The sequence below is a fragment of the Manis javanica genome, chromosome 5 (genome assembly GCF_040802235.1).
Source record: "Manis javanica isolate MJ-LG chromosome 5, MJ_LKY, whole genome shotgun sequence".
In the NCBI taxonomy this organism is placed as follows: Eukaryota; Metazoa; Chordata; class Mammalia; order Pholidota; family Manidae; genus Manis; species Manis javanica.
In genome coordinates this window covers 140,974,765-141,001,583 of record NC_133160.1, presented here as the reverse complement: position 1 = coordinate 141,001,583, position 26,819 = coordinate 140,974,765, and the positions used below count along the sequence as shown (strand labels likewise).

General features: G+C 39.3%; 1 long non-coding RNA gene across 1 annotated transcript in view; it reads left to right on the top strand.

The window, feature by feature from the left end:
* Positions 1-26,819, top strand: part of LOC140849637 (uncharacterized) — a 51,587-nt gene that overhangs the window by 8,282 nt on the left and 16,486 nt on the right. The window lies entirely within an intron of this gene.

Below are 26,819 nucleotides of genomic sequence, written 5' to 3'. Positions count from 1 at the left end.
CAACACATCCCTGAAAACGAGGCATTTTGCTGTGGGTTCCCAGGGATACTGCCTGTGTACCAACGGAGGGGAAGAGCCACCCACCCAGAAGGGGTGGAGTAGGGGAATTTTCTAGTTTGGTAGCACCCAAATACCCATTAAGAATCTGTTCTCTGGTTCTCTTTAAATACTTTCTCTCAAAAGGCTAAATAGTAGCTTGAATAGTGTTTTGTAATTTATAAAATTATTTCACATAAAGCAATTTCATAAAATCCCAGAATTTGAGCTGCAGAGGGACCTTAGGTATCACTTAATCCCAAGTTTCTCTCCCTCATTCCCTAGTGACATTGTAGGTGTGATTATATATGGGCCATCCTGTGCACTGTGCAAGGTTTCACAGCACCCCTGCCTTCTGCTCACTAGATGCCCACAACCTCACCATGTGTGACAGCCAAAAATATCTCCTGGGGGGCAGAATTGCTCCCTGTTGAGAATTACTGATCAAATCTATCTTGGAGCCATAAACAGAGTATACACTTGGACTCAGCAGGTACTGATTAAACAGAAGGAGAAGAAGTTGGTATTTCATACTCCCCACCCTCAGCATGGCTTGGGTGTCTTGATCTGGCTCTTACAGTCAAGGCCGTCAAGACTGAGAAATGCACAGTATTTTTCAGACATCCAAGGTTGTGTCTCTTTGATACCAAACTATTCATTTAATTTGGTTGAAAACCTATCAGCTTAATTTTTCAAAACAAACAGCTACACCACAAAACCCTATCAGATTGACTTTGCTGTCAAACTGATGTGTCCTCACAGGCAAAATGATAGGCCTGGGTCACACAAACACCACTTTTGAAATCAGGCTAAGGATCTGCCAAGCTGTCGAAGTGCCTCATTTCAGCTCAGCCCCCTGTGCTTCACGGGCATATGAAGACTGCTAATCTGATTCTGAAGACTTGGACCTTTCTCAAATGTCACTGCTGGTTTCTTTAATAATGTAGAAAGCCTTATTTGAGATTCAGAGTTGTGTTTTTTTTTTTTTTAAGAAACCTACAAAGAACAATCACTAAAAATGTGCTCCCGGAATACAGTCAACTCACTGGCATTAAAATCAACACCTCTATCCCTGACACAAAAAGCAATGATCTGATGGAACAGACAGTCCAACATTACTTGTGTATGTATTCATTTGTTCATTCATTCAAATGTTGACTGAACCACCTGTCATGTGCCAGGCCATGGTAGGTGTATGGGGATAGAGTGGTGGCTGATGCACAGTTCTTGAGGTTCCTCATCTACCAAGGGTGGACAAAGAAGAAGGGAGAGGAAAGCCAGCAGTGAATGCCATGAACAAAGATGGGTCGTCACAGATTACTTAAGCATAGGATGTCATATATGCTCTTTCAACACACACTACATGGACTGTCAAAGCTACAGCACTGGTTTAGTAAAGTATACTTAGTAAAGTATACTCCCAAGCTAATTATAAACCTTTATTGAGCACTTATTATAAATGTGTAAGACACCTTAAGAAATTTATTTATTTTTCATGACATCCCTATGAATTGAAGTTTAAAATGTGGGTTCTAGAGCAGCAGATCAGCAAATAGGCCAAATTCAACCCTGTGGCTATTCTTAATAAAGTTTTGTTGGGACAGACACATCCATTTCTTCGAGTCCTGTCTGTGGCAGCTTTCACCCTACAATGGCAGAGATGAGTTGCTGCAGAGCAAAACCTTAACTGTTTACTCTCTGGCCCTCAGTAGCAAAAGACCCCTGCCTGAGGATCCCATTTTCTGGGTTTGAGCCCTAGCCCCTAAACTGTGGAGCTGGTGGTGGTGGTGAGTCATTTAACATCTGGCTTCCTCATCACCTTCATCTGCAAAGTGAGACTGGTGGCGATGATTACCGAAGGCGCCACTGTGAGGAATAAACAAGGTAATACATGCCAAGTGCTTAGAACAAAACCAAGCATATAGTAAAGGTCTGATAAATGTTGGCATTATTACTCCCTTTTAAAGATCAGGCACTTGAGGCTCAGAGAGAATAACTTGCCCAAGAGCACTCAGAATCGAAGCTTCGCTGGTGACAAAGCCCTCACTCTTTCCACCATGGTGCTTTGTCGTTCTGTTTGCTTAGGGACAGCAGGGTTAATTAAAGCCAGCATTAACAGCACAGAGCCACTGTCAGTGTGAAATAGATGCTGGTTGCTATAGTTAAAGGAAACTCAAGCACAGTCGCACAGTCCCGCAGGACAGCTGGGAAACCATTACTTTCTCCCACTGCACCTCTTCTGTGCTTTCGGAGTTTGGAAACTGTTTCATAGCCTATGCCTGGCCCTTTACAATAAAGTAGCTAACATGTTCAAATCTAATTTTTAGACTTAAAAATCTACTGAATTCTTAAATGGAAATATTTAAGGACTAGAAGTGAGAAGATGGGACTACAGTGAGGCATTGAGGGCAGTGTTTATGCTCTTGGGCTCTGGAGCCAGAATGCCTGTCTCACATCCTGGCTCTGTCACTTGAGAAACAAGTACCATCACACAAGGCATTTAGAACCTTGGCATCTGTAAAATGGTGATAACATACCTCACGATGTTATGAAGATTAAATGAGACAATATACAGAAGGCATTTAGAATAAGTACTTGGCTACAGTAAGTGCTCATATCCCTCTATTATTAATATTAATTATTTGATTTGGGTAAAACAGCAGTTGTTTTTCAAGGATGTTCTCTTGTAGAGAACTATATAGTTACAGTTTAGAATCACAAGTTTTCTGTTTGGCAGTATAATTTTAAAAGTTAAGGAATCTGAGGGAATTTACTCCCAAATTTTTGTAGTACTACCTGGAACGGAACATATAGCTATTACCTTCTATACTTATATGGGAAAGTGCTTAAAACACTTATCTGTGAAATGTGTGGTTATAATGATGCATTGTTAAAGCTAATGAATATGCAAAAAGCAAATATTATGAATTTTTATAAATATTTGTCCAATTGTGGAAACTATATTCTTTTTATAGGAATTCTTATATTCTTATTATACCCACACAAATGCTTTGTGCCTACTCATTGAATGTAGGTTCTAAACATTGTTTATTCACTCTGAGGTATTAAAATCACCAATACAAGAAAGTAACCTGGGCATAATATTCTTAGAAAAACTTTATGGGCCATCATTTAAATATATGTACTAGTAGTTTGATGGTTATTTTTATTATAAAAATAATTTTAATTTTGCAAGGGGAAATCCCTTATGTCATTTAGAGTATGATTCAAGTTATTAAAAAACTGATCTCTCTCTGTCTTTCCTGTATGACCTTACCTAAAGTACTGTGCAAAAGAATCAGTCCCATTCTCTTGATGGAAAAACTGAAAACAAGGGTGACCATGTGTTTACACTCAAAAATCACAATTACATAGTGATAAATGTGGGATTACAGTTTAATAAAGAAGCCTTTACTTTGGGTGATAGTGTCTAGTTTAATTTCATTTTGACAACAGAGTCTGTTTATATTCATAACAAAACCCAAACTGGACAGCCCAAACTAGAGATCCAAATATAGACAGGTTCAAAAATTTTTTTGAATTTGTGTGTCAAGGGTGGTTGTCATTTGCTTAGTTTCCTGAACTTATGCCAAAACAGATTACAAAGTGAACTTTCCCAAATATAAACTTTTGTAGTCTTTATGACGATATGTAAATGCTACTTATTCTTTCCCCCAAATTTCAAGCCGTATTAATAGTTTGCAAGTAGTATTATATAGTAATAGTTTGGTCTATTATTCCTATGTCATTTTAAACATTAGTACATGATGGACAGCATATGTTCTTTTTTACCTCTGGCAGTACGTCAAATAGTAGTATGTTAGAATATCATAGTTTTCTTTGTAAGAAAAATGACAAATGACCTGTCCTGCTACAAAAGTTCTGAAACAGTGTGACATAGTCAAACATTTGCTTCAGCTTTAGGTGTGACCTGACTCTATTTGGTTAACATTAATCATTTCAGTTGTAAATATGAAACAATATCTGTTACCACAGAAAAAACCAGATCCTGTTAAATGTTGATGTCCTTGCATTTCATTGACCAGTATCTCAAAGATGATAATTACAATAACATAGCATTTGGCCAGGAATACTCTCAGCATTAAATAAGCCATGGGTTACTTTCTTCTGTAAATGTTTAAGTTGAAAAGGAAGTTAAAAATATTTCCAGGGGGCGGAGCCAGGATGGCGGTGTGAGTAGAGCAGTGGAAATCTCCTCCCAAAAACACATAGAGCTATGAAAATATAACAAAGAAAAATCTTCCTAAAATAGAGACCACAGGACACAGGACAACATCCAGACCACATCCACACCTGCAAGGAACCAGCGCCTTGCGAAGGGGGTAAGATACAAGCCCCGGCCCGGCGGGACCCGAGCGCCCCTCCCCCCGGCTCCCGGCGGGTGGAGAGAAACCGGAACGGTTTTTTGTTTTTTTTTTTTTGGCGAGCGCTTTTTGGAAGCCTTAGAGGGACGGGCCCCCATTGCTGGGGAGGCAGGGCGGCGGGACCGGTGAGCAGGTGCCTGGGAACGGCGCTGGAGGACAAAGAACACCCCGCGTTTCTCCCTGCGGGACCGGCGGGCGGGTGCCTGAGACCGGTGCCTGAGGACGGAGGAGGTCGCGCGTTTTTCCCCCTTTTTTTTTTTTTTTTTCTCTTTTTGGCGAGCGCTTTTTGGAAGCCTTGAAGGGACGGGGACCCCAGTGCTAGGGAGGCAGGGTGGCGGGACTGGTGAGCGGGTGCCTGGGACCGGCGCCTGAGGACAAAGAATATCCCACGTTTTTCCCTGCGGGACCGGTGGGCGGGTGCCTGAGACCGGCACTTGAGGACAGAGGAAATCGCGCGTTTTTCCCCTTTTTTTTTCTCTTTTCTGCGAGTGCTTTTTGGAAGCCTAAAAGGGACAGGGACCCCGGTGCTAGGGAGGCAGGGCGGCGGGACTGGTGAGCGGGTGCCTGGGACCGGCACCTGAGGACAAAGAATATCCCGCGTTTTTCCCTGTGGGACCGGTGGGTGGGTGCCTGAGACCGGCACCTGAGGACGGAAGAAATCGCGCGTTTTTCCCCTTTTTTTCTCTCTTTTTGGCGAGTGCTTTTTGGAAGCCTTGAAGGGACAGGGACCCCGGTGCTAGGGAGGCAGGGCGGCGGGACTGGTGAGCGGGTGTCTGGGACCAGTGCCTGAGGACAAAGAATATCGAGCGTTCCTTCCCTGCGGGACCGGTGGGTGGGTGCTTTTTGGAAGCCTTGAAAGGACAGGGACCCTGGTGCTAGGGAGACAGGGCAGCAGGACCAGAGAGCGAGTGCCTGGGACCGGCACCTGAGGACAAAAAAAAAAAAAAAAAAAATCGCTTGCTTTTTCCTTTTTTTTTTTTTTTTCCCACTCTCTCTGTTACCTCTCTCATTGTTGCTTGTTGTTTTGGTTTGGAGAGTGCTTTTTGGAAGTCTTAAAGGGGCAGGACAGGTCACTTAGACCAGAGGCAGGGAATCTGGGGATCTCTGGGCACTCTAACCCCCTGGGCAGCAGGGAGCACAGAGGCCCCTTACGGAGATAAATAGCCTCCTGGCCGCTCCCCCTCCAACGGGGCTCCACCATTTTGGAGGAACAGCCCCAGCCAGGCCAAGCCCACAGCAACAGCGGAGATAAACCCCAAAGCAACTGGGCAGGAAGCAGAAGCCCTGTCTGCGCACAGCTGCCCCGCACAAGCCACTAGAGGTCGCTATTCTCCCAGGAAAAGGCCACAAACCAACAAGAAGGGAAGCTCTTCCAGCGGTCACTTGTACCAGCTCTGCAAACTATCCCTATCACCATGAAAAGGCAAAACTACAGGCAGACAAAGATCACAGAGACAACACCTGAGAAGGAGACAGACCTAACTAGTCCTCCTGAAAAAGAATTCAAAATAAAAATCATGAACATGCTGACAGAGATGCAGAAAAAAATGCAAGAGCAATGGGATGAGATGCAGAGAAAAATGCAAGAGCAGTGGGATGAGATGCAGAGAAAAATGCAAGAGCAGTGGGATGAAGTCCGGAAGGAGATCACAGATGTCAGGAAAGAGATCACAGAAGTGAAACAATCCCTGGAAGGATTTATAAGCAGAATGAATAAGATGCAAGAGGCCATTGAAGGAATAGAAGCCAGAGAACAGGAACGTATAGAAGCTGACATAGAGAGAGATAAAAGGATCTCCAGGAATGAAACAACACTAAGAGAAATATGTGACCAATACAAAAGGAAAAACATTCGTATTATAGGGATACCAGAAGAGGAAGAAAGAGGAAAAGGGATAGAAAGTGTCTTTGAAGAAATAATGGCTGAAAACTTCCCCAAACTGGGGGAGGAAATAATCGAACAGACCATGGAATTATACAGAACCCCCAACAGAAAGGATCCAAGGAGGACAACACCAAGACACATAATAATTAAAATGGCAAGGATCAAGGACAAGGAAAGAGTTTTAAAGGCAGCTAGAGAGAAAAAGGTCACATATAAAGGAAAACCAATCAGGCTAACATCAGACTTCTCAACAGAAACCCTACAGGCCAGAAGAGAATGGCATGATATACTTAATGCAATGAAACAGAAGGGCCTTGAACCAAGGATACTGTATCCAGCACGACTATCATTTAAATATGATGGTGGGATCAAACAATTCCCAGACAAGCAAAAGCTGAGGGAATTTGCTTCCCACAAACCACCTCTACAGGGCATCCTACAGGGACTGCTCTAGATGGGAGCACCCCTAAAAAGAGCACAGAACAAAACACACAACATATGAAGAAGGGAGGAGGAGGAATAAGAAGGGAGAGAAGAAAAGAATCTCCAGACAGTGTATATAACAGCTCAATAAGCGAGCTAAGTTAGGCAGTAAGATACTAAAGAAGCTAACCTTGAACCTTTGGTAACCACGAATCTAAAGCCTGCAATGGCAATAAGTACATATCTTTCAATAGTCACCCTAAATGTAAATGGACTTAATGCACCAATCAAAAGACATTGAGTAATAGAATGGATAAAAAAGCAAGACCCATCTATATGCTGCTTACAAGAAACTCACCTTAAACCCAAAGATAAGCATAGACTAAAAGTCAAGGGATGGAAAGACATATTTCAGGCAAACAACAGTGAGAAGAAAGCAGGGGTTGCAGTACTAATATCAGACAAAATAGACTTCAAAACAAAGAAAGTAACAAGAGATAAAGAAGGCCACTACATAATGATAAAGGGCTCAGTCCAACAAGAGGATATAACCATTCTAAATATATATGCACCTAATACAGGAGCACCAGCATATGTGAAGCAAATACTAACAGAACTAAAGAGGGAAATAGACTGCAATGCATTCATTGTAGGAGACTTCAACACACCACTCACCCCAAAGGATAGATCCACCGGGCAGAAAATAAGTAAAGACACACAGGCACTGAACAACACACTAGAACAGATGGACCTAATAGACATCTATAGAACTCTACATCCAAAAGCAACAGGATATACATTCTTCTCAAGTGCACATGGAACATTCTCCAGAATAGACCACATACTAGCTCACAAAAAGAGCCTCAGTAAATTCCACAATATTGAAATTCTACCAACCAATTTTTCAGACCACAAAGGTATGAAAGTAGAAATAAATTCTACAAAGAAAACAAAAAGGCTCACAAACACATGGAGGCTTAACAACATGCTACTAAATAATCAATGGATCAATGAACAAATCAAAATAGAGATCAAGGAATATATAGAAATAAATGACAACAACAACACTAAGCCCCAACTTCTGTGGGATGCAGCGAAAGCAGTCTTAAGAGGAAAGTATATAGCAATCCAGGCACACTTGAAGAAGGAAGAACAATCCCAAATGAATAGTCTAACATCACAATTATTAAAACTGGAAAAAGAAGAACAAATGAGGCCTAAAGTCAGCAGAAGGAGGGACATAATAAAGATCAGAGAAGAAATAAACAAAATTGAGAAGAATAAAACAATAGCAAAAATCAACGAAACCAAGAGCTGGTTCTTTGAGAAAATAAACAAAATAGATAAGCCTCTAGCCCAACTTATTAAGAGAAAAAGAGAGTCAACACAAATCAACATAATCAGAAATGAGAATGGAAAAATCACGACAGACTCCACAGAAATACAAAGAATTATTAAAGACTACTATGAAAACCTATATACCAACAAGCTGGAAAACCTAGAAGAAATGGACAACTTCCTAGAAAAATACAACCTCCCAAGACTGACCAAGGAAGAAACACAAAAGTTAAACAAACCAATTACAAGCAAAGAAATTGAAACAGTAATCAAAAAACTACCCAAGAACAAAACCCCGGGGCCGGACGGATTTACCTCGGAATTTTATCAGACACACAGAGAAGACATAATACCCATTCTCCTTAAAGTGTTCCACAAAATAGAAGAAGAGGGAATACTCCCAAACTCATTCTATGAAGCCAACATCACCCTAATACCAAAACCAGGAAAAGACCCCACCAAAAAAGAAAATTACAGACCAATATCCCTGATGAATGTAGATGCAAAAATACTCAATAAAATATTAGCAAACAGAATTCAACAGTATATCAAAAGGATCATACACCATGACCAAGTGGGGTTCATCCCAGGGATGCAAGGATGGTACAACATTCGAAAATCCATCAACATCATCCACCACATCAACAAAAAGAAAGACAAAAACCACATGATCATCTCCATAGATGCTGAAAAAGCATTTGACAAAATTCAACATCCATTCATGATAAAAACTCTCAGCAAAATGGGAATAGAGGGCAAGTACCTCAACATAATAAAGGCCATATATGATAAACCCACAGCCAGCATTATACTGAACAGCGAGAAGCTGAAAGCATTTCCACTGAGATCGGGAACCAGACAGGGATGCCCACTCTCCCCACTGTTATTTAACATAGTACTGGAGGTCCTAGCCACGGCAATCAGACAAAACAAAGAAATACAAGGAATCCAGATTGGTAAAGAAGAAGTTAAACTGTCACTATTTGCAGATGATATGATACTGTACATAAAAAACCCTAAAGACTCCACTCCAAAACTACTAGAACTGATATCGGAATACAGCAAAGTTGCAGGATACAAAATTAACACACAGAAATCTGTAGCTTTCCTATACACTAACAACGAATCAATAGAAAGAGAAATCAGGAAAACAATTCCATTCACCATTGCATCAAAAAGAATAAAATACCTAGGAATAAACCTAACCAAGGAAGTGAAAGACTTACACTCTGAAAACTACAAGTCACTCTTAAGAGAAATTAAAGGGGACACTAATAAATGGAAACTCATCCCATGCTCATGGCTAGGAAGAATTAATATCGTCAAAATGGCCATCCTGCCCAAAGCAATATACAGATTTGATGCAAACCCTATCAAATTACCAGCAACATTCTTCAATGAATTGGAACAAATAATTCAAAAATTCATATGGAAACACCAAAGACCCCGAATAGCCAAAGCAATCCTGAAAAAGAAGAATAAAGTAGGGGGGATCTCACTCCCCAACTTCAAGCTCTACTACAAAGCCATAGTAATCAAGACAATTTGGTACTGGCACAAGAACAGAGCCACAGACCAGTGGAACAGATTAGAGACCCCAGAAATTAACCCGAACATATATGGTCAATTAATATTTGATAAAGGAGCCATGGACATACAATGGCAAAATGACAGTCTCTTCAACAGATGGTGCTGGCAAAACTGGACAGCTACATGTAGGAGAATGAAACTGGACCATTGTCTAACCCCATATACAAAGGTAAACTCAAAATGGATCAAAGACCTGAATGTAAGGCATGAAACCATTAAACTCTTGGAAAAAAACATAGGCAAAAACCTCTTAGACATAAACATGAGTGATCTCTTCTTGAACATATCTCCCCGGGCAAGGAAAACAACAGCAAAAATGAGCAAGTGGGACTACATAAAGCTGAAAAGCTTCTGTACAGCGAAAGACACCATCAATAGAACAAAAAGGAACCCTACAGTATGGGAGAATATATTTGAAAATGACAGATCCGATAAAGGCTTGACGTCCAGAATATATAAAGAGCTCACACGCCTCAACAAACAAAAAACAAATAACCCAATTAAAAAATGGGCAGAGGAACTGAACAGACAGTTCTCCAAAAAAGAAATACAGATGGCCAACAGACACATGAAAAGATGCTCCACATCGCTAATTATCAGAGAAATGCAAATTAAAACTACAATGAGGTATCACCTCACACCAGTAAGGATAGCTGCCATCCAAAAGACAAACAACAACAAATGTTGGCGAGGCTGTGGAGAAAGGGGAACCCTCCTACACTGCTGGTGGGAATGTAAATTAGTTCAACCATTGTGGAAAGCAGTTTGGAGGTTCATCAAAATGCTCAAAACAGACCTACCTTTTGACCCAGGAATCCCACTCCTAGGAATTTACCCTAAGAACGCAGCAATCAAGTTTGAGAAAGACAGATGCACCCCTATGTTTATCGCAGCACTATTTACAATAGCCAAGAATTGGAAGCAACCTAAATGTCCATCGGTAGATGAATGGATAAAGAAGATGTGGTACATATACACAATGGAATACTACTCAGCCATAAGAAGTGGAAAAATCCAACCATTTGCAGCAACATGGATGGAGCTGGAGAGTATTATGCTCAGTGAAATAAGCCAAGCGGAGAAAGAGAAATACCAAATGATGTCACTCATCTGAGGAGTATAGGAACAAAGGAAAAACTGAAGGAACAAAACAGCAGTGGAATTACAGAACCTAAAAATGGACTAACAGGTACCAAAGGGAAAGGAACTGGGGAGGATGGGTGGGCAGGGAGGGATAAGGGGAGGGAAGAAAAAGGGGGTTATTAAGATTAGCATGCATGGGGAGGAGGGAGCAAGGGGAGGGTGGGCTGCACAACACAGAGAGGACAAATAGTGACTCTACAACATTTTGCTAAGCTGATGGACAGTAACCGTAATGTGGTTGTTAGGGGGGACCTGATATAGGGGAGAGCATAGTAAACATAGTATTCTTCATGTAAGTGTAGATTAAAAATTAAAAAAAAATAAAAAGAAAGAAAGAAAGAAAGAAGGAAAAGGGGGATTACTCCTTAACAGGATAAAACTATTGGTAAATCAAAGATCAATGCATGCTTTAAATATCCTTAATGTTGATCACTTAAAGGGTGTCAGATGATCAGCTATGGAGGTACTCTTTTCTGATAATATTCCTTTCTCTTAATTTAAAAAAAAAAAAAAAAAAAAAAAGCAGTCCCTGTGTGCTGACCTCCAATGAGTTCTGCACAGTGGTATAGAGGGCATGTCAAAGTGTGGGCAAAGGGTCTGTTTGTTTCTATGCAGGAGATCAAGGCCTAGCTTGGATACCCAGAAAATGAACTAAGATACGATATGAGGAGGAGCTTCCGGCATCAGCACTCTCTGGAGGACTTGTGCCGGGGGATGATCATCAAAAAGCCTCCACAGGGATCCAGACGATGCTGCGGTTGTGGCTGCATCCAGCCCACCATCTCCTGGACTTGCCATAAGAATGAGGAGGGAGATGTCTAGGCTGGCATGTGCATACAGTGAGACAACGAATTTGACCGGATCTGTACTGTTGGAACTCAACCAGGAGTTGGGAGGGGTGCAAGTTGTAGCACTCCAAAATATCATGACTATAGACTATCTATGGTTAAAAGAACATATGGGATGTGAACAGATCCCAGAAATGGGCTGCTTTAATTTGTCTGATGGTTCAAGTACAGTTGGACAATATCCATCATATCATAGATAAATTTTCACAACTGCCTAGGGTGCCTAAATGGTTTTCTTGGCTTCACTGGAGATGGATGGTAATTATAGATTTGCTTTGTTTATGTCACCGTATTCCTATTATGTTAATATATGTGTGCAAATTAGTTAGTAGTTTAAAACCTATACATACTTAAGGTACTATACAAGAAGATATGTCAAAGAAATAATCAATCCTCCCAAGCTTCCTTCGTATGCTACATCTATAGCTTTTCTTCTTCCTTCCTAATTACAACCCTTAAATAGAATTCGTGCCTCATATCGAATTTACCGAGTATCATAATTCCTCCAGGTGGTAAAGATACCTCGAGACAAGTGCTGGGCATAGAAGCCACAGGGCATAAATCTGCAAAGAAGTAAAAAGCTAACCTTTGCAAACAATATGGCTTCTCTCTCACTTACCAACTTTACATTTCCCTGTATGGCCCCGGAAGATGACTGGTTAGCCAGAGACGGGTAAGATTCCTCAAGGGAGGAACAACCTAAGACAGGCACAGTCGCAGGGGGGCCATCAGGTGAGAATTTGGGGATCAACAGAGGTGAGGCTCAGAACCTCACCCCCCCTGCTTTGAGAGAAATCTTCTGCATCCGTGGATGTCTTGATGCCCTTGTCTAGCCTGGATTAATACTTAGTCCATAGGCACACACCTGATCATCTGATCATCTATATTTGCCTTCTTACAGCACTAAACTATGTTTTCTACCCTTATCTTGCATCTACCTACCACTTCAGCATTTTATTAAAAATAAAAATAATAATAATAGTAGGAGAAATGTGGGATCAACATATAGATCAAGCACAAAAATCAAACGAATATTCATATTTGACCTGATTGTTTATAGGTCATATTGCATGATCAAAACCGAAAGTTTCTGTGATGACTGCCCTTGTACTGTTCACCATGTAAGAATTTATTCACTATGTAAGAATTCGTTCACCATGTAAGAACTTGTTCGTTATGCTTCAGAAGATTGGAGACTGACGAGAATTAGGCTTGAGATGGATTAATGATTGTACATTGAGCGTTGACCCCCCTATACTGAATTTTATTGTTGTTAACAACCATTTGATCAATAAATATGAGAGATGCCCTCTCAAAAAAAAAAAAAAAAAAAAAAAAAAAGTACAATTGCTTAGGTATATCATCATAGAGAAATCAAAATCCCTCTTAATACATTGTTTTCAGCAAAATGAAAGATTGCCATTGGATTACTGCCCATCCTGTCCTGTTTTTGGTTTCCTTTTTCCATTCCAAGACCTTTTTCAGGAGCTTTCCTTTTTAACTCCATTCATTTTCTAAACTATCAACACAATCCCCAACCCTCCCACCTTATGGGAAAAAAGTCTTGCAAATATTGATGTATACACTGAACTTTTAATTATCAGTGAAAACATACAGGAGAATGGATTTGATATTCTTATCTGCAATAATAAAAGATACAGAATGCATTTCTCTATGAAAGAAAAACAAAGAGATCTAAGAGTCAAAGTATGCAATACAGTACAATCTAAAATAATTTTAAGTCAACTTTATTGGAAATTTTCAACACAAAGAATATAAAAATAAAAGTAAAAATTTATCTTAACTATTCTGATAGTTTTAAAAATTATATCTTACACTGGAAATGTTGACTAGCTGCAAATAACAACTATTGGTACTGCTGAAATAACTAGAAATAGGACTTAAACCATACAAGGAAATTACATGGATCAAAAGGAAAACTATTCTAACCCTACAAAACCCAAATTATTGGTTAATGAAGATAATAAACATGTTTTTTCTAAATGAAAAAAAAAAAAAAATATTTCCAAATATCACAACACTATTTCATGATATGACCATAATAGGCCCTTAGTGAGAAAAAATATAAAGGGAGTGAACTTTCTAGTGGGAGACCAAGACAATATTAAAATGCGACTTTAAACTAATCCAAAAAAATATTTTCTTCTTGTCCATTAGGTGTTTAAACGTTGTTCTCCTAGCTACTTAGCTTTGTTTTTCCTCTGGTGGTGTTTGGATTTTTTATTATTATTTTGCATATAGTGAAAACAAAAAGTGGTAGTTTAATGAACAGGTCCTCCTAGCAAAAGTATGGCTAAAGTTAAACCTTAATATCCAACATCTTAATTCAATATAAAAACTTGCAAAACAAAGAAAGAACCATAAGTTCACTGGTCAGAAGAATCTTGGGTCTTTGTAAACATTGCGGTATGTTTTATCAACTTCATTTTCAAAGGACTCTATTAGAAATGAGGCCATCTGAGAGAAGTCCTTTAATAACAGAAAAAGTAAAATTCACTTCCTATTACGAAGTGATTTTAGATAATTTTAGGCTATTTCTACTTTCTTCTACACTATTTGAAATATACTGGAAAAATTAAAACAATATGATATGAAGCTTCTTAAGGCAGGGTCCCTTACTTTGGGTATCCCTAGTGCCTAGGGCTAATGAAGGAATATTTCAATAAAGGAATGAAGTAAGTGTGAACCAATGAATAAACACCATGTTTTATAAGTACCATCTTTTATAAGAAACATGGTATGACAAAGCTACAAAAAGAATTTTATTTCCATATATAATTTATTAGCAAATCGCTTTGGACATTTTTTTTTCCATTTATCTACTTATATTTAACTTTTGTGGTTTACCTGCATCTAAAACTGTGTATAAAGAGCCATATCAAGTATTGCCCAGTGGTCTGTCTGCATGACCAAAAGAAGCCCACTGAAGAATGGGAAGGCCAGCTGCTTTGTATGGGAGCTGGCATCTCTAACACACAGCTCAGGCATCAGCAGTGTCTGGGGAAAGGCTCCAACTATTGATGGCCTATATTGAAAACAAATGCTAACCTCCCAGCACCTTCTTGGTAAAGTAGGCACTGGTCAGGCAGCTATAGAACTACAATGACTTTTTTGTCTTGGGCAATATGCTTAGCTTCTACTATGTTGTCTCAGGCATTGGTAGAAGTTTTATGCCACAAGGAAATAAGCCCAACAACAGTGCCCGGTCATGAAGAAGTGTCAAATTGCTCTTTTATGTGCAGGTATTTTGAGAGTCTGGGCTTGAGCTCATGCACACTGGCACTGGATGGGGGTCCTTTTCTCCCTGGTATTTCTCTGCTCCTGGCAGTTCTCTACCATGCAGTAGTGGGTGCTGATGAATTGGACAACATTTCACAAATTAATCTGATACTGTATGTAATATAGAAGTTTCACAAATGTCTATGAAATCCAAGGTTCTCAATCCAATAATGTCACTTACCTATCTTTATACTTTCCATGGGAGTGTGCTACCCAAGATGGGGAAGCAGAGAGCTCTAGTTTTAGTGGAGGGCAAAAGTCACTTCCGCTTGGCATCTTTTCTCCTTACATTTTCTTTGCCTTTGCTTTTAATTAATTATCTTTTTCTCACCTTAAATTCTCATTTAATATCCCTGGTTTTCAAATACACATAAAAATTTTTTGAGATAGAATTTTTAGATATTTGGAAAAAAACAAAAAGTTGCTCTATTCTGAGGAAAGATATTTATTAAAAGAGGGAGGGAGAACAAAAACAGGGAGGGGAAGGAGAACCGTTTTCCCAGTCCCTATAATTTAACTAGGCAGTCATAGTTGGAAATTTACATAAATAATAAAAGTTATAGAAAAACAGCTATATTAGTTAAAGACATTCATGACAGACAGACTTAAGTTTAAAGAATAGAAATGAACAGAAAATATATATCCAGAGTTTTACTGAGCTTAGAGCATTTAAGTAGGATGAAATGTTCAAGTGTCAGGAAGTTTATGATCTTCCAGGTATATTAAAACTCCTGGGACTGTCACTGGAGACATAATTGCTGTTCATGTCTCACGTATACTTCACTTTCATTTTGTGCATTGCGAGTTATTATTTCAATTGAAAAATTAACATACTAGTGAAAGTGCCTCTGCTTTGAACTAGTCATTTATTCCCAGTCTCACAGGGAAATATACTAGGTATTCTTTGAGTTAATAAGGTGTGAAATGACTTTAATGCTTCAAGGGAAATAATGGTCTATCATTCTTGCAAACTGTTTTTAGGAAGAATGGCTTATCCCACCCTATATCAGAAAATTTAATTGGCTTACTTATTTCCTTTTCTCCAAGTCCCCTTTTATGCAAAGAGAAAATGAGAACTTACAGCAGCTAACAGCCTATCCCTCATAAACCAGTCCCCAGGAGAACCAAGAGGGGGCGGATTGGGTCACAGTTTGTTTCTCACATGTCCCAAAGCCAGAGTCTTAATAGATCTAACACTGATTTATTTGAGATTTGGACACCCAATACTGTATTCTAATGTGGAGAATCTAATTAATGTGGAGAATCCTGCAACTATGAATTTAGTGTGACATTGTTATCTCCAAGCCGTCAGGAAGCAGCAAGTCCTGCACAGCACCTGATAGAGGGTGAGGCAGCTTACACAGCCTCATAGTTTCTTCTCAAGATTCTATAAGTGACGGCTAGGCAGACCTTCACATTTTGCATTCTAAGCACATCTAGGTTCTGTTCACAATAAAACAAAACTAGGGTAACTTTTGGACACACGGTTTGCCCACCTAACTGTGGGCTCATCCAGTTTTGTTTCTCTAAAGCAGCATGGAAGAGAAATGTATTTTAGTACAAAAATAAATAAATATTTACCGTAGCCCATAATTCACAGCCACATTTAATTTGGAGTAGCCTCTCTCTTTCCCTCTGCTGCCAAATATATGTACAGACAAACACACACACACACCATTTTTCTTCTCAGCCTAAACTGCTATCTGTTTCTACTGTTCCTTTGTGGGGATTTCATCAAGCATGTTTACATCAAAATGCTTGCTGCTCAGCCACTGCCTCATTGCCGTATCCTAGTTACAAGAGCTGAGCCAAGCCACCTGAGCTGTTAAGTTCCCCAGCTGCTTCAGCTTTCTCTCACCAGTCTGTTGGGAACCACCTAAGCCTACACTAGGAAGAAAAATAAGCAAGGATGAGCATTAGGTATGAATATGTGTGCTATTTGCTTAACTGGCTGACATACACCTTAACTAAGACTTGATAGGTTGAAAAGAATTCTTTAAAAAGAATCGTGGCCCTTACCATACACCATGTGCAAAAATAGGCTCAAAAGTGAATCAAAGACCTAAAGGCAGAATCTAACACTATAAAGCTCTTAGAAGAAAATACAGAGGAAAAGCTTCACAACATTAACTTTGACACTGATTTCTTGGATATGACACAAAAGCACAAGGAACAAAAGAAAATAAATTGATTACATCAAAATGAAAATCTTTTGTTAAACACTATCAGCAGAGTGAAAAGGCAGCCCACAGAATGGGAGGCAATAATCCCTTGAAATATTAAAGGATTAACATCCAGGGTATATAAAAAGCTCTTATAATGTAACAGCAGAAACAAACCAACCAACTTAAAAAATGGACAAAAGGCTGAACAGGCATTTTTCCAAGGATGATCCATAAACAGCCAGCATGCATATGCAAAGACATTCAATATCACTAATCATTAAGGAAATGCAATCAAAACCACAATGATACACCATGTCACACTAGCAAGGCTATTTAAAAAAGAAAAGAGAAAACAAATGTTGGCATGAATGTGGAGCAACTAGAACCCTTGTGCATTGCTACTTGGAAAGTAAAATGATGCAGCTGCTGTGGAAAACATTACAGTGGTTCCTCAAAAACTCAAACAGAATAATTAACCATGTGATCCAACAATTCCACCACTGGTATATATCCAGGAGAATTGGAAGTAGGGATTCGAACAAGTATTTGCGCACCCACGATCACAGCAATATTATTAAAAAGGCAGAAATAACCCAAATGTTCATTGATATATGAATGAATAAACAAAACGTGGTATAGAAACATGATGGAGTATTATTCAGCCATAAAAAGAAATTCTGACACCCGCTACAACATAGATGAACCATGAAGGAATTATGTTAAGTGAAATAAGCCAGATCTTATATCTTGTATAATCCCACTTATATGAGGTAACTGGAATAGTCAGTCATAGAGACAGACTATTCATACAGACAGAAATTCATAGAGACAGAAAGTAGAATGGTGGTTGTCAGGAGCTCGGAGGAGGGAGAAAGAGAGAGTTATTGTTTGGTGGATACAGAGTTTCAGGTTGGGAAGATGAGAAGAGTTCTGGAGATGGATGGTGGTAGTATTTGCCTAACACTATGAATACATTTGATACTTACGAACTGTACACTTAAAAATGGTTAAAATGCTTACTTTTTTGTTATGTGTTTTTTACTGCAATAAGAAAAAGCAAGTCACAGAAAACCCACAAAGTTAATACATGGAATGAAAAGGAGGAAGGAATGCCGATTTTTAAGAGAAAATGGGGAAATGGTCAGAAAAATGATTATGCAGCTTTTTCTTCATGTTTATGATTCAAACTGCAAAGAGAGGCAAGTGACCAATATATTAGCTTTTTAACTAATGGGACTTTGTAACTGTGTGAAATCTAGTCAAGTGTCCTTGTTGTTTCAAGATTAGAATTAGAGCTAGTCTAAGGTACTATTATAATTCCTTCATACTTTTAAGATTCTGTAAGTTTTTCTAACATATATGTAAAAAAATTTTAAAGTGCAAAACAGTATCACAAAGTCACACAAAATCTGAGCAGAGAGGCATACAACAAATATTTATGAAGTGTCTACTCTGCATTTATATGCAAGGGGCAGCCTACTTCAGTGAGAAAGACTGTTTGGCCAGTGAGCAACTTTCTTGCCAAGGTCTGGCCCAGTTTCCCTGAAATTGCTGCGTGCAGCTCAGTGTCTGAGTCGTACAATTTAAACACTTCTGGTAGAAGCAGGTGGTAACAGTGAGGGAGAGCTAAATGTTCATGAACTCACTCAGTCCTTAAACCTGCTTGGTGTGTTCCAAAGTTTGAAAATCTGATAAAAATCCAGTAACAGTTTAAATGTAGACTTTTAGGGCATGTTTGGGGGGGACAACTGGTGCCACAGTGAGGATGAAGAGTAGCCAGAACTAATCTGCAGAATCTATCACTTTGAAATCCCAGTCATGATTCTGCGAATGTCTCCAGAAGCCCTCTGCCCGTTCCTTTGCTTTGGGAGTCCTCAGCCTTTGGTATTTCATCTATGATGAATTATGGATGTTAGAGCTAAAAGAAATCTTGGAGGCCACTTTGAAGGATTTTCCTATTACTTTACTTTAACATTTAAAAAAATGATGAACTTGAAAACCTTCCCTAGTATTTAATGCAGGGAGATGACATTTTTTTCTCCTGAAGAACAGATGTGCTTTCACTGCCAGATAATGTAAGTTACACATCATGTCATTCTTGTTACGTTTAGATCTCTACATTATGATCTTTATTGCTGTCTTCACTACCTTGTCTACTTGCATATTTTTACTAAAAACCACCTTAGACACTCTTTAGATATAGACAAGCTGAGCCCCTCACTTTAAAGAAACAGATGTTGAGAAGTTAAGTGACCTGTCCAAGGTTAAGTATTCTCGAGTTTGTTGTTTGGCTGGGCTCACCATTGGAATTAAACTTCTCAAAGACAAGGAAAAGATCTTTTGTTCTCCTGAAGCACATAATACAGATATGCACAAAAGTGGTGATAATAAATACCAATGAATGAATGCAAGCCTCCCTCATACATGCTTTTCCCCGTGGACAGAGCTGGGAGATTGAGGTTGACACATACAAACATCACCCATGGAATCACAAGACATTCCATGTGTAGAGAATTAAATAGTTTCACAGTGGCCTCACATATGTTGTAATTCACCAGATAGCCATGATTTGGAGAGTCTAACATGACAGTTCTGTTTACCTTATACAACAGGTGAGGAAACAGAAATTAGAGAAGGCATGAGGATTTTCCCAAGAACACAACAGTATCTTCTCTAGCTTGTAGAAAGGACCCTTCCTTGTGTCTGACACATTCAAAAGACAACTCTGATGGAAATACCCTTGAACTTTTTTTGGGGGGTGGGGGGCACTAGAGGCAGATTTACAAGCAATACACAATTGTTCCTTGTCTCTTTAACTCCCAAGATGCTCACCCGTGCATATAGCACTTTTCCTTCTCGGGCCACAAAGATAGAAAGTGAACACAGAAATGAGGATTTACGTTGTGGGTTCAAAATGACTTATATTATATATATCACTAATGTTGTTACGTGAATACACACCAGGGACACATTGTTTAAGCAGCACATATCTTGGTTACCAGGAATGAAAATTTAAGGTTTTCTTTAAGTGAAGAAGAAAAGGACAGAAGGGGGTATACTCACCAAAACCCACCAATCTGATTTCTCTGGTCCTTTACAGGATGTGGAACAAGAATATACAGGGAAATCCAGTCAACTTACTTGGGATTCTTCAGTTCAATTTTTGGTGTATCTTTTGAAGCAAATCCTAAAGGGTGAAAAAAAAATTGCCAGAAATGTTTTCTATTTCAATACAATTGTCTTAAATTCTGTATTCTGGATAATACTTAATGATCAACATCACAGTATTTGATAATAAAAGTAAATGTGCAAATTATAAGGTGTGTCCTGAAATTAACTGTACCTTGTCAAAGGAACAGAATAAAATGTAGATTCCTGCACTATCCATTTACTAAGTGACTCCAGACATATTATTCAACTTACCTGAGCCTCAGCTTCCACATACATGAAGTGGATAATTCCTTGCAGCATTGTATGGAGAACAAAGAAAATATTTATAAGGTACTATTCTTGGTACATATTTTTTGTGCCAAATTTTGTGTGGTGAGTTTTCTCTCTTTGTATCATGGCAAAATTTCCCCCAAAGTGTCATACATATATGTATGACATATATAAAGAGCTCACACACCTAAACAAACAAAAAGTGAACAATCCAATTAAAAAATGGGCAGAGGAGCTGAACAGACAGTTCTCCAAAGAAGAAATTCAGATGACCAACAGACACATGAAAAGATGCTCCACATCGCTAGTCATCAGAGAAATACAAATTAAACCACAATGAGATATCACCTCACACCTGTTAGGATCGCCACTATCCAAAAGACAAACAACAAATGTTGGTAAGGCTGTGGAGAAAGGGGAACCTTCCTACACTGCTGGTGGGAATGTAAATTAGTTCAACCATTGTGGAAAGCAGTATGGAGGTTCCTCAGAAAGCTCAAAATAGAAATATCATTTGACTGGGAATCCCACTTCTAGGAATTTACCCTAAGAATGCAGCAGTCCAATTTGAAAAAGAGAGATGCACCCCTATGTTTATCACAGTACTATTTACAATAGCCAAGAAATGGAAGCAACCTAAGTGTCCATCAGTAGATGAATGGATAAAGAAGATGTGGTACATATACACAATGGAATATTATTCAGCCATAAGAAGAAAACAAATCCTACCATTTGCAACAACATGGATGGAGCTAGAGGGTATTAGGCTCAGTGAAATAAGCCAGGTGGAAAAAGACAAGTACCAAATGATTTCACTCATCTGTGGAGTATACAAACAAAGAAAAAACTGAAGGAACAAAACAGCAGCAGACTCACAGAACCCAAGAATGGACTAACAGTTACCAAAGGGAAAGGGACTGGGGAGGATGGGTGGGAAGGGAGGGAGAAGGGGGAGAAGAAAAGGGTCCTTATGATTAGCATGTATAATGTGGGGGCGTGGGGCATATGGAGGGCTGTGCAACAGAGAAGACAAGTAGTGATTTTACAGCATCTCACTATGCTGATGGACAGTGACTAATGGGGTATGTGGGGGGGACTTGGTTAAGGGGGGAGTCTAGTAAACATAATGTTCCTCATGTAATTCTGGATTAATGATACCAAAAAAAAAGTGTCATAGTAATGGACATGTAAACTCTATTGATTGAAAACAAATTATTAATAAATAAGTGGAATTATAGGTTTTATTAAGTTTTGTGCTATATTTTAATGAGACAAAGAAGGATTATTGATATGCCTTTCGTGGCTATTTAAGTAACAGAAAATTTCCCCCAAATAAAACATGTAGGCTCAAGTGTTTGTTTCCAGAAAATCTTGATTTTACAGAATGACTCTAAACACAACCTCTTTCATAAAATTTTTAATGCTGGTTTACTATGTATTTTTAAAGCTATTCTGAGATGAACATTTGGTCTGTTATCATTTTGGGGGGGCATGTGAATCTTAGTGTTGCTATGAGGCCCTCTTCAACAAATGGCAGGATCTGAGGGCAAATGTTAGCTGGACTTGGTCACCTATGGTATTATCTTACTTTGCCTACCCTGATTTTTTATCCTTTCTTCCTTATCTTGTCATATCCTATGTGGTTTTGAAAGCTGTTTAAAATCCACCTTTGGAATGAGGCAGGGTATATACAAATATATGAAATTAATTAATGTATTTTTTCCAAAAAGATGCTCCAGTCAAATATCAAGTTCCTTGTCATGTTCTGCTTCTATGCAATCATAAACATAGGCTAAAAATAACTTTCTTACCTCTACTCTCCACCAAGGAATGAGAATTCTGTTTCTTAAAAACAAATCCTCTCTCAAGATAAAACAGTTACCCAGACCCAGGGATGTTGGTCTATGGGACTAAAGCTATCAGGGGGACCACAGGGGGCAAGGGCCAGATAAGAGTTCTAGTCTCACTGCCACCAACACTATTTGACAGTGGGCATGCCTTACTGGACCTCAGCATCCTCGCCCATTTACTGAAGTGGACATTAATACCTCCTATGAGAGTTGTTTTAAGGACACAATAAGATACAACATTTGAAAGCATCTTATAAACAGCCAACCATCAGCTCCTGCCTGGACTGCTGCAGCAGGCCTCCCTACTGACTTTGTTCTATCCACTCTTACACTCTGCAATCACTATAGCTCTTAATGGCGGGCAAAGTGACCTTTTAAAAGCATACACTTTGGGGGATTTCTCAAGACAGTGACGTGAGTAGAGAGGAGGAAATCTCCTCCCAAAACCATATATGTTTATTTTGAAAATACAGCAAATACAACTCTTCCTAAAAGAGAAACCAGAAGATACAGTACAACAGCCAGGCTACATCTACATCTGTGAGAACTCAGCATCTCATGAAAAGGGTAAGATACAAAGCCATGACCCGGTGGGACCCAATCACTCCCCCCACCACAGCTCACAGACAGGAGGAAAAGAATCAGAGTGGGGAGGGAGTGGAAGCACAGGACTGCTAAATAACCAGCCCTAGTAATCTGCACAGACACACAGTGCATGGTGTGCTGCATATTAGAGAAATGGAAAAGTAAAATCCAAGACTGAGACTGCGAACAGGTCCCCACAGCCGGTTCCCCTGGGACAAAAGATAAGTGGGCGCTCTAAAAGTCTTAAAGGGACAAGGGTTTAACAGGTGGACAAAATCATCCTGGCACACTCAGCCCAGGAGGCTGGGAATTTTAAGGAACTTCAGGTGCCCTAACCCCCTGGGTGGCAATGCAGCTCTGAAGCTCCTCATGGCAATAAGCAACCTGCCATTCATACCCCCTGCCAGCACTGGAAGCAAACCAGCTGACCCACCACTGCTGCAGACCAGCCGGGGAGCAGCTCCTCCCACAGCAACCAGAGTCTTCTCCTAGTGCGCAGCTAACTGGGCCAGAGCAAGATGCTGCCCCATGCACATAGTGGCCCAACAAAGGCAGAGGAAGCCGGCGCAAAAACTAGAAGTCACAGAGGGGCATCATTGTCACAAGAGAACACATGCCACTCATCTGTGACCCCTGCCAATGCTCTAGGCTACGGCAAGGGCTGCCCCACCCACGGTAGCTCAAGGGATAAACCCAGAGACTGCTCCCTGTGTGCGGTTAACCAGCACAGACAGGAGAGAAGGAGAAGGCAACCAGCAAGCAGGAAGGGACTTTGTTCTCCCAGCTGACACATGCTCCACTCACTGGCAATCACTTCTATCACCATGAAAAGGCAGAAGAACCTGGTCCAATCCAAAATCACTCAAACACCAGAGAGAAGGTCTGCTGAGATGGATATAACCAATCTTCCTGAAAAAGAATTCAAAATAAAAGTCATAACCATGCTGATGGACCTGCAGAGAAATATGCAAGAGCTAAGGGATGACGTCTGGAGGGAGATAACAGAAATGAAACAGAAAAATGAAGGACATAAGAGCAGACTGGATGAGGTGCAAGACACTGTTAATGGAATAGAAATCAGAGAACAGGAACACAGAGAAGCTGAGGCAGAGAGAGATAAAAGGATCTCTAGGAATGAAAAAATATTAAGAGAACTATGTGACCAATGCAAACAGAACAATATTCACATTATAGGGGTACCAGAAGAAGAAGAGAGAGAAAAAGGGATAGAAAGTGTCTTTGAAGAAATAATTGCTGAAAACTTCCCCAAGCTGGGGAGGGAAATAGTCCTTCAGACCATGGAAGCCCACAGATCTCCCAACAAAAGGGAACCAAGGAGGACAACACCAACACATATAATGATTAAAATGGCAAAGATCAAAGACAAGGACAGGGTATTAAAAAGGCAGGTAGAGAGAGAAAAAAGGTCACCTACAAAGGAAAACCCATCAGGCTATCATCAGACTTCTCAACAGAAACCTTACAGGCCAGAAGAGAATGGCATGATATATTTAATGCAATGAAACAGAAGGACCCTGAACCAAGAATACTGTATCCAGCAAGATTATCACTTAAATTTGAAGGAGGGATGAAACAATTCCCAGATAAGCAAAAGTTGAGGGAATTTACCTCCTACAAACCACCTCTACAAGGTATTTTAAAGGGACTGCTCTAGATGAAAGCACTCCTGAGGCTAAATAGATGTGACGAGAGAAAACAAAATCACAGCAAAGGAAGCAGACCAACCAAATACTAACTAAAGGCAAAAAATAAAATCAGCTATCCACAAAAGCAGTCAAGGGAAACAAAAAACAGTACAGAATAAAACACCTAACATATAAAGAGTGGAGGAGGAAGAATAAGAAGGGAGAGAAATAATCATCAGACTATGTTTATAATAGCATAATAAGTGAGTTAAAGTTAGACAGTTAGATAGTAAAGAAGCTACTCTTGAACCTTTGGTAACCTGGAATCCAAAGCCTGCAATGGCAATAAGTACATATCTATTGATAATCACCCTAAATGTAAATGGATTGAATGCACCAATCAAAAGACACAGAGTAATAGAATGGATAAAAAAACAAGACACATCTATATGCTGCTTACAAGAGACTCCCCTCAAACCCAAAGATATACACAGACTAAAAGTGAAGGGATGGAAAAATATGTTTCGTGCAAACAATAGGGAGAAAAAAAGCAGTTGTTGCAGTATATGTATCAGACAAAATAGACTTCAAAACAAAGAAAGTAACAAGAGATAAAGGACACTACACAATGATAAAGGGCTCAGTCCAACAAGAGGATATAACCATTATATATATCTATGCACCCAACAGAGGAGCACTGACATATGTGAAACAAATACTAACAGAATTAAAGAAGGAAACAGAATGCAATGCATTCATTTTAGATTTCAACACACCACTCACTCACTTCAAAGGACAGATCTACCACACAGAAAATAACTAAGGGCACAGAGGCACTGAACAACACACTAGAACAGATGGACCTAATAGACATCTACAGAACTCTACACCCAAACGCAACAGGATACACATTCTTCTCAAGTGCACATGGAACATTTTCCAGAATAGACCACATACTAGGCCACAAAAAGAGCCTCAATAAATTAAAAAGATTGAAATACTACCAACCAATGTCTCAGATCACAAAGGTATAAGACTAGAAATAAGCTGTAAAAGAAAACAAAAAGGCTCACAAACACATGGAGATTTAACAACATGCTCCTAAATAATCAATGGATCAATGACCAAATTAAAACAGAGATCAAGCAATATACAGAAACAAATGAAAACAGCACAACACCCCAACTTCTGTGGGACACAGCAAAGGCAGTTCTAAGAGGAAAATATATAGCAATCCAGACCTATTCAAAGAAGGAGGAAGGGGAAAAAAAGGAGAAAGAATCACAAATGAACAGTATAAAGTCACAATTATTGAAACTGGAAAAAGAACAAATGAGGCACAAAGTCAGCAGAAGGAGGGACATAATAAAGATCAGAGAAGAAATAAATAAAATTGAGAAGAATAAAATAGAAAAAAATCAATGAAATGAAGAGCTGGTTCTTCAAGAAAATAAATAAAATAGATAAACCTCTAGCCAGACGTATTAAAAGAAAAAGAGAATCTACACACATTAACAGAATCACAATGAGAAAGGAAAAATCACTACAGACATGACAAAGAATTCTTAGAGAATAGTATGAAAGTCTATATGCTAACAAGCTGGATAACCTAGAAGAAATGGACAAGTTTCTAGAAAAATACAACCTTCCAAGACTGACCAAGGAAGAAACAGAAAATCTAAACAGACCAATTACCAGCAATGGAAGTGAATTGGTAATCAAAAAACTACTGAAGAACAAAATCTCCAGACCAGATGGATTCACTGCTGAATTTTATCAGTCATTTAGGGAAGACATAATACCCATTCTCCTTAAAGATTTCCAAAAAATAGAAGAGGAGACAATACTTCCAAACTCATTCTATGAGGCCAGCATCACTCTAATACCAAAACCAGGCAAACACCCCACCAAAAAAGAAAATTACAGACCAATATCCCTGATGAACATAGACGCAAAAATACTCAACAAAATATTAGCAAACCGAATTCAAAAATACATCAAGAGGATCATACACCATGATCAAGTGGGATTCATCTCAGGGATGCAAGGATGGTACAACATTAAAAAATCCATCAACATCATCCACCACATCAACAAAAAGAAGGACAAAAACCACATGATCATTTCCATAGATGCTGAAAAAGCATTCAACAAAATTCAACATCCATTCATGATAAAAACTCT